The sequence below is a fragment of the Helianthus annuus genome, chromosome 6, assembly GCF_002127325.2.
Source record: "Helianthus annuus cultivar XRQ/B chromosome 6, HanXRQr2.0-SUNRISE, whole genome shotgun sequence".
NCBI classification, from domain to species: Eukaryota; Viridiplantae; Streptophyta; class Magnoliopsida; order Asterales; family Asteraceae; genus Helianthus; species Helianthus annuus.
In genome coordinates, this window is record NC_035438.2 from 97,608,373 (window position 1) to 97,621,464 (window position 13,092).

At 35.6% G+C, this 13,092-nt stretch overlaps 1 long non-coding RNA gene across 1 annotated transcript; it reads left to right on the forward strand.

Annotated features, from left to right (window-relative positions):
- The first annotated feature begins 1,930 nt into the window (after positions 1–1,930).
- Positions 1,931–3,974, forward strand: LOC110865302. Its single transcript, XR_002550519.2, has 3 exons — positions 1,931–2,109; positions 3,252–3,509; positions 3,673–3,974. It is a non-coding gene; the product is annotated as an uncharacterized LOC110865302 (long non-coding RNA).
- The last annotated feature ends 9,118 nt before the right edge of the window (positions 3,975–13,092 follow it).

The window sequence follows — 13,092 nt, forward strand, 5'->3', positions numbered from 1 at the left end:
ATTCAAAGGCATGTTTTATACAAAAACGTATCTTTTTTAAGGCGTGTTCTCCCCCCCCCCCCAAAAAAAACGTTATATAAAAACAATAAAAAGAGGGTTAGTGACACTCACGTTTGGGTGTGTTTTTATACTAGTGCAATCCCACAAATTGGTCTACACGTCCTAATTTAAATAGGAACGATTTAATAACCAATTATTTCACAAATACCTAAGTTTCTCCAAACTTAGAATTTTCACATAACTTTAAGATTTTCTCGAAAATTTTGATTATGTTGACGTGTATATATATATATATATATATGTATGTATGTGTATATATATGTATAAAGATCTTTGCGACTTGAACGATTTTATTGGTGACCCTCATTATGTTATATCCGTTATCACACCCGTTTATATACAATATATGTACGATTTGCGCTTCGTAATATATTTACCTAAACGTGAACATATCATCAAATATCGTAATACACGTATTCCGTCAACTTATATATTTTTTATCATTATTATAGCATTTATACATGAAATAACTCATCAAGTTAACCTATGTATCATTTTCATGCTCGATAAATAAGTTGCATATTTACGTGACATTTAACGAAAATACCGTTTTAACCGTACAAGTGTACATGCATACTCTTAAAACTAGGGATGGGAAAAATACCCGAGCCCGACAGGTATGCCCGAAACCTGACACAAATGGGACGGGTATACTCGATACCCGACAAGTATTGGGCCGGGTATGGGATTGTAAGCCCACCTACGGACCTCGAACACCCGAACAGGATCGCTAACACGAACAACCGACTCACGCGGCGTGGGGAATCTACCACTTGATGCGAACCGCTACGCAGGTCACGATACAGGAGGTGTAGAAGAACAGAGATGAGTGACAATCTCTGAATCCACAAAGTATTCACAGATTACCAACATACACAAGAACACACAGTAGCTAGGGTTTTGCTTCACACACTAGAGCGAAACTTGCATAGAATGATAAATCTCCAAAGTCTGTATCTTGCATTCAATCACCGAGTATAAATACAAGGCCATAAATTCGGACACATAAGTCCTGACACCTACAACCTATCCGAATATAACGAACATATTCGGACTTGACTAAACACTCAAAAGACCACAAATTCGGACATTAAACTATACAATGATTCCAAATTTGTTTATACAAATTCGGACATGGACATAATGCACAAATTCAGACTGAAGCAAACATAACAAGTTCGGACTACTTGCAAGACATAAACTATTCAACAATTACAAATTAGACCCTGAAGAATCTTCATAAAGCAGAATCCAACATTTATCATCAGCAGGTGTACTTACAGGGATTAGTTTTAAAAATTTTCGCGGGTATGGGTCAGGTACGAGATTAGGTGATACCCGTCCTGTAACCACATACCCGTTTACGCGAACTATATACCTGATCTTATACCCGAATTTTTCAATTTATATTTTTTTTATTTTTCTTTAACTCTTGTCTATTAGTGATTTATTTTAGTATGTTTATAATGTGAAAAAATAAATTTTCTTTTAATATATATATTTGCTAATAATATTTATATTTTGTGAAGTATATATATACAAGTTATAAGTATTAGAAATTTATTATTAATTTATGATAAAACTTATATGGATGTAATATACATTTTTAATTATAATAATTGTTGTATAAATAAATAAAATTATATAGTAATTATAATAGTAAAAAAATGGATTTGAAAATCCCAACATATGTTTTCTAACAAACTAATGGATATACTTATATTTGACGAGTAATTATCTGACGGGCATTGGGTTAGATATACGATATAATTTTATAAGCCAATACCCGGCTAATTGCCATCCCTAGTTTAGTTTAAACATGACATAGGTTAAAGAAATGGGTGTTTTTGAAAAATGAATATCTTGGGCATGGCATCGATGTTTTCACTTTTCACACGTATGAGACGACGGGGAAAAGCTAGAGAGAGAAACATACCGAGAAGAGAGAGAGGAAGGAGAAGCGAGATAGGAAGATGACTGAGATCTCAAATCGGAGATCGTTAGGGTTTTTATTACTACTCTCCTTAATTTCTCTACAATTTCTCTCAGGTTGCTTTCTCAAATCCATTCATCTTCTTATCACTTTGATCTATGCACAAATCATCGTTGTCTGATGCTTAAATTCATGTAAACGTTTGTTAATCGGATGATATTCATGTGTTTTGAACCTTTTAGTTATGTTTTCGATGCTTTTATTTATCGATTTGCTTTGAGGTATGTGCAACTATGCAGCTGTTCTAAATTGTGATCTGATTTGTGTCCTAGGGTTAATTTTGAGTTCTACTTCTCGTGTGTATGCGTTAGGAACAAGCTATGAATTGGTCATGATCTAAGTTGTTCTTATGAGTTTCCATTAGTGTAGAGTAGGTAAAAGTAAAGTAGAATGAAAGAGGAGCCAGTTGAAGCTTGCTTAGGTAGCCGATTTCGTATGGTGGTCTGCCAGTATTTGTGTTAACCAAGGTTTTTAAGAACGTACTTATAGTTAGGTATGGAGAAGACTGTTATATAATCTTTCAGTTCTTCATCTGCAAGTAGTCTTGTGGTATTCTGGCAGAGACGATGAGTTCATGTACTGATTAAGATCGTTGTCGATATATTTTTTCATTTTGCAGTTTGTAGCTAATTGCATATGGTGATCTTCCTGGATTTGTGTTTACCAAGGGTTTAAACTTTTAAGAATCTACTGAAAAATAGCTATTGAGAAGACTATTATATAATCTTTTAGTTCTTCATCTGCAAGTAATTTTGTGATATTCTGGCGTAGAAGATGAGATCATGTACTGATTAAGATCTTTGTCGATATATCTTTTTAGTTTGCATGTTGTAGCCATTTTCATATGGTATTCTGCTCATAACTCAGCTCAAATCTGAAGTCCCCAACTAGTGCTGATTGCTGACTTGGTTTGACTCACTAACCAAATGATCACATATACTAAACTATAAAACAAACCCGGATATTAAGTTAAACTTTAAAACAAACCCGAATTAAACTAATCTTTTTGCTGACCCAACGTATGTGCAAACATTCTTTTGTCTAATGGAGTCAAGTTACCGGATTGTAAAGTGGCCTTTTTTGTGCATGATAGCGAGTTACGATTGAGTTTCACTTATTTCTTGCCATTACTTATTGGGCCTATTGTTGCCTGTTAGCGCACTCAAATTTGACAGTTTCTTGTACTTTTATTTTTCAGGCTTATCAGATGATTCAAAGTCTAAAAAAGAGGCAAAAACTGATGCTCATTCTTCTTCAAGTGGCATGAGTGGATCTACACTACTTATATTATGCATCGCAGTGGTATCAGTTGCGGGTTTATCATTTTTCCTTTTCAAGCTATGGCAAAAGAAGAAACGCGAAGAACGGTATGCCCGTCTATTAAAGCTGTTTGAAGAAGATGATGAACTTGAGCTTGAACTTGGTCTACGGGACTGAGCTGGTTAATATGATGGAGGTAGGTTTCTTACTAATATTTCTTAGCAAAATTTCCCATGTTAGCAGTGAATAGTATTATATTTTAAGAACTAAATTTTAAAACAGTAATGTTAATGATTTTTATATCCTTTTTACGACCCTGCTGTTATGAATTAAATCCACTAATATTTCTTTTGGCACAGATGTAAATGGCAATTGTGGATCAGAAAGACGAGTTCTAGTCACCAATAGTAGAATATGGGCTGAAGATGTAGAGACGCCATGCCAGTGTCGTACATGGTGAGGAGGTTTGAATCTTCTTACTGAAATTTGTATTGATATGACCAAGATACTAAACTTCCTTTTCCTTGACATATTCTTTATCATCGGGTCTGTTTTATAGGGAAAAATCGTTATTTTGTGTGAAATATTAAGATGTTGCAATATTGAAGTTGATAAAGGCTTGTAAATTTCATAGTATATTACATTGTCAGTTTGTCACCAAGTTCAGTAGTCTTACTTTCAGAGTCCTCTGTCCATAGGATATAGAGCAGCTTTGTATGCGAGGCATTGCTTTATGTCACCAAGTTCAGTAGCTGTTTTATCAAGTAAACAATTTATAAACTTTTTGATCCCTTTGGTTGTTTTTACACATCACCTCCTACAAACCTCAATTTTGGCCTAGATGTGCATGAGGTGCCGCCTCAAGGCCCTAGTTAATCCCTGGCTGAACCTGCAGTTTCTCTGAGATCCCAAGTTATCTGCTTTAGTATCTTGTGTGAGAGCAACTATGTTTTTTTTCCGTCACCAGAAAACTTGTGGCCCCACCAATACCTAGTACTTGTTTTTACTTAATACATCTTAGCTATGCATTTTGACGGCATGTCTTGAAAATTACACGTGTTTGTTTAAAGCGTGTCATGCATGTAAAAACGAATAAACTTATACATATTCACTATGCATTTTGATGGTATATGACTTGAAATAAATTACAAGTGTTTATCTAAAGTGTCTTTCATATGTGAGATGACAGATGTGTGAATGGCCTCTCGACCACACATCAATGTTGGGGACATTTTGCCCTTTGGCCTCGAGATCTTTAAACATTACAACTTGTAACTTTGATTTAATGTTCTTTTTATTTTCAAAATATTATATCTAGTCAAAGAAATGAAGTGTTTTGTATAGGTTTTCAACTAGGAGAAGGAAACATCTGACGGTCACTTTAGAATACAAGTCTCCGAAGAACAATTCTACCTTGATCAATTAATGCCCGTCAAATTTAGTTTTCAACTTCTAATTTAGTTTCTAACTTCTAAAACCGCAATCTGTTGCACTTAATCTTGATCATGTCATGACTCAAGGCGCATCAAGAGTTGGAACTTTTTTATAGAGTAGCTAACTCACCCATCCACTAACTATACATTTATTTATCATGAGACTACACCCTCAAGCAGTATGTATTTGTAGGAAGTAAGTTTACTTTTTATTTAAAATAGGGTAAATTACAGTTTTCGTCCTTTATGTTTGTACTGGATTGCAATGGATGACCTTTATCTTCAATAATTACAGTCACGGTCCTTTTTTTGTAAAACCTGTTACACCCTACGTCCTTTGACCCTAACTTGATTAAAATTTTCAGTTAACTGAGCACATGTGCACCCCGTGTAAGGGCAAAATGGTCATTTCAAAACTAAAAAACTTATTAAAAATCTATAAAACCTTTCCTCTTCATTTATCTCCCCTGTTGTCTATTGAAACCCTTATGTGCACAAACATCTAAAACCCCCTGCCTTCTCCCTCTCGTTTCTCGACCGGCATCCAGAGCCGGACTCCGGCGGCTATGACCGGCCGGTTATGGCTGGTTCTCCGGCTGCACCACCACACCACGACCACCCTCTAAATCTTTCTCCCCCTCACTTATCAGCGAAGAAATCTCCGACGAGACACTCACAACCCCTGCCTCCACTCTCTCGCGACTGATCGACAGCCGGGCTCCGGCCAGCGAAGCCGGCGACGGCATGGTGGCGGCGGTGGAGCTATTTCTTTCCGACAAACCTCCGACGAAACCCCGGTAAGTTTTCGTCTCCGAGTTCTTTCCGACAAACCTCCGACAAAGCCGGCGACGGCATGGTGGCGACGATGGAGCTATTTTTGACCGATGATGACAAGCGATGATGATGATGATGCTGATGCTGACAGGGTCGGACTGTATTATTGCAAAGTATGAGGTAGATGACAGAATCAAACCAATGAGAATAAAGTTTATTTCTATATCCATATGAAATTGATCTGCAGTTTGCAATCGATTCAATCTGCCTAAAGCAGTTTGTTGTTCCGATTGCAATCAATTCATATGCCATATCAGATCTAGGGTTCAAGAACGATGCCGGCGACTCGGTTTTGTGGTGACCGGCTTTAGGAGAGAGATGGAGAAGAGAGATGGAGAAGAGAGAGGTAGAGAAAGATGGAGGAGAGAGAGAGAGCTGAGGCAGAGAGATTGATGTTTATTTATTGGGGGAGAAGATTATGTTTATTTATTAATATATATTTTAAATAATAATTTGAAATGACCAGAATACCCTTAAGTGGATAGACATAACTGAAAATTTTAACTGAGTTAGTGCTAAAGGACGAAAGGTGTAATGCGTTTTCCAAATAAAGGACTGTGACTGTAGTTATTGAAGGTAAAAGTCATCCACTGCAATACACTACAAACATAAAGGACGAAAAATGTAATTTACCCTTTAAAATAATAATAAAATAAATAATAACGATACTCTTGTTATTCGTAGAAAATGACCTCATTTGCGATTTGAAATTCTAGAAGAACTGACGTGTGGCATGAAATATGGAACTGATGTGAGCTCCCACATTGATAGTATGTAAGGGTATATTGACATTGCAAAATTGGGTTCTCCACTAACCCATGATATGACAATTGACTACATTTAGTTGACTACATCCTGATGTCATTACCAATTCAATATGAATAGTTCGTAAAGGATTATATTTGGAATGTCTATGGAAGAATAATAGCGGAATTGTGAGAGATGCTAGTTGCTGCAAAAGTCAAGATGGAATTGAAAGGAACGTCCAATTTCAAATCTAAAAACCAAGGCAAGAAAACAGCGTGAGTTTACAGTGGTAACCTCTGAAGTCGATCTTCAGTCAGTGGCGGATTCAGGAATTTTTTTTGCTGGGATGTGGAATATTTTTAAAGATTTTAGGCTCCTAGCTATATAAAAAAATCGGTTCATAGCAGGTCAGATCGAGTCGGGTCGGGTCATGTAAGACAAAAGAACATCAAACTAAAATCTATATAATCATCAAAAACACGTCAAACATCATTACAAACGTACTTAAAATTTTACCGTACAGGTTTTTATTTTTTGAAATCTATCCAAAACCTTATCTAGAGATACTAAACACTCCATGAATTCATTACATTCTTACTCATGGTTCCTATCACGTAGAAATCACTCCATAAGTTCATAAAACAACACTAAAAACTTAAACAAGATAAACAATCATGTTCAAACATAGTCCATAATTTTCAATTTTATTTTCAAAGATCCAAGCCCTATTATTAAATGTTGATTACTTGTAACTTATCATTTAAACAAACAAAACTATAAATAAAACAACAAAATCATTTAACTACAAGTCCATAACAACCAAAAAACATCAAAAGATCAAACCCTTAAACATTTAAATTTTCTCCTAATCATCACGTAAAACCAAAAAAAAATAAAAAAAAATAAAAAAGAAACCATACTAGTTTTATTTCTATATCGGAGTTCTGGCGTAATATGGGTCGGTATTGCCAGAATTTTGGTTTTTTCGGCAAAAAAGTCGACCAATCGTGAAGTGGCGTCAAGTCGCTAGAAGTATTTTTTGGGGCGGGATTTGGAATTGGAATTGGTGGATAGGTTTGGGTTATTTTATTTAGTTCAAATTTCTTTGGGTTGGATTAATAAAAATATATTTTAGATTGGGCTTTGATTGAGTTAAGTAATTAAGTGAATAAGTGACAAAAGAATAATTTTATAAATTCATAATATTTTTTTTCTAAGCGAGGCGGTTGAAAATTTCCAAGGGGTGTGGGTGAAAATTTCCAAGGGGTGCGGTCGAAATTTCCGGCGAAAAATAACACTAAAAAATATTCTTTTCAAGGGGTGCGTCCGCATAAAGTAGCTTTTTGGCATATTCATTGAATCCACAGAGGTCAACTTGCTACTTTACAAATGTGGCAGAGCCTTATCTCTTAACTCATTAGAATTTCTGATGATCAAAGTTTACCAGATGATGATAAATACCAGATTTATCATCAGACTTATCAGAATGGTCTCTTCTGATCGTCATCTGATCTTTGTTGAAGATTTGTCTTTCTTTATTCTCTTGTCCTGTTATCTTGTATTTACCTTTTTATTGATCTTCTTGACTTTATCTTAAGCATATGATCAAATTAATCATCTTTTTCTTCAATACTTACAAAATTTTCCTAACAAAAAGGACAAATAAGAAACCATTGAAAAAGAAAAGAGGATAGATACAAGGGAAACAAACATGCAGATTACAGGGCAAAAGATTATTCAAAGAAAGAAAATTCAAGATAATCTAGGATTTTCAACAAAGCCTCCCAAAAGCACTGCATCATTAAAACCACCACCAGCTATCCAAACCACTATCTCTACTGCCCAAACATCTGTTGGCACCACAAAAGTAACAACATATGTTACATCCACACTACCACCAACACAAAAGTCCCACAAAGGACTACTCATCAAAAGAAAACCATCCACAAAGTTTCCACAACCACCATCAAAAACACCAACACTTCAAACCAGTCCTAGAGAGCTAAATTCATTGTCTAAGACGATGATGAAGAAACTCCTAATGCATCACCTATCAAAACCACTACCACCACTACACTATCTATCATATCTCAACCATCTTCCACAACCACCACTGCACTAACCATTACATCTCCGCCAACAAAACCACCATCAACCAAACTTCCATTATCATCACACCCATTTATCACCTTACTAGATCCATTAGAGTTAGAAAATGTATCAAAAGATATACAATCTTTCTACTCTACAACTGACAGCAGCCAACTTACCTTTCAATCCCTTAAAAGGTATCCAAAGCCTTCCAATGTCAAAGAGTACTTGGAGCTAAATATCAAACAGGCTGAAAGGATTGCTACTGAAAGAAGCAAGGGAAAAAGTGATAAGGAGGCACAACGAATTCTATTTGAAGAATTCACAAAAGTGAATAGATTAGAAGATTTTGCAAAAGATGTCAGTCAAAAGACTTCACAAGGACCAGTAAACAACCCTAGGCTCAGAAAAGCACTAAGGGAAGATTACTTGGATTTCATTATGAAAAATAATCCTTACACAACCACAAGAGCCCAATTCACTAGATGGACTACAGAAGCCCTTCTAGATGAAATCAGAAGTATTGAGAAGATAAAAGTCAATCCAGATATCAAACCCACTCCTCCTAGTTGGAGAGTAGGCAAAAAGCTTGTTGGCCAAAAGGCTCTTGAACTCAGAAGAATGAAGGAGGAGATGGTAGCTGCCAAGTTTGGCTTAATGCAATCAATGGCCAGATGGGATGAGCCAACAATTAAAGAGAGTTACTAGAAAACTCGAAGCCTTGAGAGCTAAAGACCCCTCAGTCCCAAAAAGGCCAAATTATGAAGACTTGAATATATCCATCAGTTCTCTGGTTGACCCTTTAGAGCTTCCCACTGCAAAGAATGTCTCCTCAGCTATCAGAAGCTACCTCAAAAGGCAAAGAGAGGTGTCTGCAGAAGATTTGAAGATATATGAAAATGAAATAAGAAAAGAAGGGATCAAAAATGAATTAATGTATGGGCATCCAGATGCCAACCAGAAGAACTGATTCGGCAAGTCTTGGGAAAACAATTTCCCTCACCTCATCCAATAAAATATGCCCCAAGAAATCCATCTAGCTTAAAAATTCTAATGTGGTCATCCAACAAGACAAGCCATGAATTGACAATAGTCAGAGCTAATGGAGAAATGAAAAAAAGGCTTCAATGAAAAGTGTCCCTAACATGAAAATTGAAGATCTATAAGACTTAATGAGTCTTCCACTTGAAAGGGATCCAGATGACTCTCTCTCTGAAAATTTTGAAAAGCAATTCAAAGCCCTAATTAGAGAGAAGTTGATAAGGAAAAAAGATTGATTTAATAAACATCTGTTTTGGCATCATCTGCTCTAAGGGAGATTGTTAGACCTACAAAAGAACATATGATATTTAAAAGCCAAAACACGACTAATTTTTCAAGAAATAAACATCAGAAAGAACTAGACTCCTCCCAAAGATAGTGAATATTGAATACTAATCAGAACATCTGTTGATGACATGCTAACATCAGTTCAAGCCTTGGAAACCATTGTTGAAGAAGAGCCAAGCACTGATCAAAGACCAAAAGTGTTGTTGAAGTAAAGATCTGTTGAAGAAGACCAAACATCTGTTCAGGCCAAACAGAGGTTTGATATGAAGCAAAAACAGTTTGAAGATCAACTATTTCATCAATGTAACAATATTTTTCTTTGTAACAGTCTTTTAGCATATTCGTTCAGATGTTAGATTCCCACAGATGTTTTTCATACGTCTATGAAATCTTTTCTGTTAGGAATGTTAGATGTCACTATCAGAGTAATGACAACCAATAAAAATAGGCCTTTTGTACTTAGTATAAAGAGTGAATTGCAAATTTTGTCCTTTATCTTTAGGCCATTTTGCAAGTTTTGTCCTTTATGTTTAAATTTGACGAGTTTTGTCTTTTATGTTTGAAAATCAAGCACGTTTTACCCTTTGGGGCAAAACGTGCTTGATTTTTAAGGACAAAACGTGCTTGATTTTTTAAACATAAAGGACAAAACGTGCTTGATTTTTAAACATAAAGGACAAAATGTGCTTGATTTTTAAGGCCCAAAGGGTAAAACGTGCTTGATTTTCAAACATAAAGGACAAAACTCGTCAAATTTAAACATAAAGGACAAAACTTGCAAAATGGCCTAAAGATAAAGGACAAAACTTGCAATTCACTCTAGTATAAATAGATCTCACCTGTTAGAGATCTATTCATCACACATATCACCTTTTTCTTTTATACGAACAGATTTGTATGTGATCAGACTGAGGGGAGTTTGTAGAGTCAATCATATTGTAACTTGTAACCTTTTGATTCAATGAAAAACAGTTGTTGATGATAATTCCTTGCTTGTTATTATTTATGTGTTATACAATAAAAATTGTTTGTTCTTATTAAGTATTAATCACAAGCCTTTTAAAATCAGTCCTTACATTAGTTGGTGTTTGAGTGATTAATACTAGTGCATTCGAGCTAGTTCAAATATGAAACCGATAGGAGTGAACAATTGTGAGGGATGTGTTGTATGAACATAAAAACCAGAGCATGTTAGGTTTGGTTAGGTGTTTCCTTGTTTTGAAATGAATATCACCTTGGTTTGTTAGATAATAACCTATATACTGTGATCAACATTTTGAATAGGGTATGACTTTGGACCTTAACTAAGGATTGGTTAGGAATTTGTGAAATGTCTTTGTCAAATGATGGATGGATAACATTGAAAGAATTTGCTTGAGGGCAAGAAAAAGATAAGTGTGGGAATTTGACGAGTTGGTAAAATTCCATAGCTTAATGGTTCTAATTTCGGTGAATTACACGAAGTTAATTTCTAGAATACACTACTTTGATATTGTTTGTGTTTGTAGGATTTGACGGGTTTAAGGTACATTTTGGAAGTTTGTCAAGGCTTTGGAAGGATGCTCGAGAGAACGGGAACACAAAACGTGAAAAAACCAAAAAGGGGAGTTGGTGTCGGATAATGGCAAGATCTTGCGTTAGACAGTCATAGTTAGGGTCAGCTAAAGAGACATGGTATCGCTGATTCCAGATCTCGCATCGGCGATGCGAAAGCTATTTCACATGGGAGGATTTTTGGGATTTGACCAATTTTGATGAATTAAAATGGGGGTTTCACCCATTTTCGATTTCATTCACTTTCGACCATTTTGGGAGCTTCTTGGGGAGTTTTTGGGGAGATTCAATCACCCGATTGAAGAATCCATACCAAAATCAATCAATCATGAACCACAATTCATCAAGTTCTGAAGATTAATCATTAGCCATGATTGGCTAATTCCATCTAATCTTGGGTGTAGAGTTTTGTAAGTTTTTAGGTTTTATTCATCCAATCTATATTATAAGAACAATTTTGGTAGTCGTTTGGTTAGAACAACACAATGCGTATGATTTAGTGTTAAGAATGTTCTTGCATTATTGACTTTGTAAAAGGATAATTGCTAAAGATCTAGATACGTGTTAGCGTTTCGTTGTTATTCTTATTCTATATTACATATACTTGTCTAGAATTATATCGTGAAGGTTTTTTTTTTTTTTTTTTTTTTTTGCATCATTTGCGTATGATAACGAGTATTGATATTTTTCGTTGAGAATTGTTGAAACAAATCTATTTAACCGATTGTTATTGCTATATTACTATAGTGGATGATACCTTGTCACTTGCTAAAACTTGAACCCGGGTGTCATTTCTTTTTATCATCATTGTTATCAAATTAGTTAATCATTGCTATATTACTATATATTGATTCAAATTTTTGTTCATGTTCTTTTAGTCCAAAGCGGGATCATTTTGTGATTCCAAAGTTAATTCCATTCTAAGAAAATAACTAGTAAGCTTCATATTTGTTTCAACTTCATAACAACTCAAATCAACTGAGATTAAACATCAAACACAAACTCTTCGCAGATTCGACACCCTTATTGCCACCGACTATATAGTTTAAGGTAATCAGGAACACACACTTTAACTCTATCTTTGACCAGACCTCGACATCCGATCACAACTCAATAAGCTTGTCGACGCAATCGGCCCAACAATCTAAGAACAAACCAATAACATGGAGACTAGGTCAAAAAGAAATAGGTCACATCCTAAGCATCTCAATGACTTTGTTGTCAAACTTCCCACATCGGTCAATCATGCACTACTCGCTTCCAACCAAGGGACCTCAATGGTACACCCTATTGCTAACTTTATTTCATATGAAAAAATTTCTCATTCTCCCAAGGCATTTCTAGCAACCATCAGTTTGCATGACGAGCCAAAATGTTTCAAACAAGCCATACAGGATGATAGACGGAAAGAATCCATGCAAAGGAAAATACGAGCCCTTGAAGAAAACGGAACGTGGACACTTGAAACATTGTCCGAAGGGAAACATGCCATAGACTCCAAATGGACCCACAAGATAAAATGCAGACCTAATGGTGAAGTAGAAAGATATAAGGCATGCCTTGTCGCCAAATGATTCACACAAATTGAGAGGGCCGACTTCCGTGGCACTTTTGCACCTATTGCAAAACTAGTTACTGTCAGGACCCCTCTAGTCATTGTTGTTAAAAGGGACTGGAATAGTCAGCAACTTGATGTCAATAACGCCTTTTTACATGGTGGCTTAGAAGAGGAGGTATACATGAAGATCCCTCAAGGTTTCTACCAAGATAATGAAACTCATGTATGTCATC